The 372-nt window shown below is 37.6% G+C and overlaps 1 protein-coding gene across 1 annotated transcript in view; it reads right to left on the bottom strand.

Moving 5' to 3' along the window:
* The window catches only part of CADM2 (cell adhesion molecule 2), a 466246-nt gene that overhangs the window by 151855 nt on the left and 314019 nt on the right, over positions 1 to 372 (bottom strand). The window lies entirely within an intron of this gene.

Genomic DNA, 372 nt, shown 5'->3' with positions numbered 1-372 from the left:
TAAACTGCCACCCAAAGGTAACTTGAATCCTTAGTGAATGATGCTGTTGGCTAGCTTGCAAACACCAGAGAAACTCATCCATTTGTTCTATGTGAATTACTTAAAAAGTGGGCCAGTTATTTTTCATTTCAGTGACTACAGGACCCACATTGGCATTTTTATTTTATTTTTGGTAGTTCTGAAAAATCTGCAATATTTTAAGAGCTAGGTAAAAAGATATTGCAGTAGGTGATGCAACATAGCTAATGCACTCATCCTTCTCTCTGGAGACCTGTTTTCAGTTCTAAGCTGTAGAAATCATCCATCCCTCTCTAGCAGGTGCCATTACAGCTTCTACTATACTTTTGTTGCATCAAGCTATTCAAGGATCAT

This window comes from Gavialis gangeticus, unplaced genomic scaffold (assembly GCF_001723915.1).
Source record: "Gavialis gangeticus isolate Ggan-Ray unplaced genomic scaffold, GavGan_comp1, whole genome shotgun sequence".
Taxonomy (NCBI): Eukaryota; Metazoa; Chordata; order Crocodylia; family Gavialidae; genus Gavialis; species Gavialis gangeticus.
This window is presented reverse-complemented; position numbering and strand designations above follow the sequence as displayed.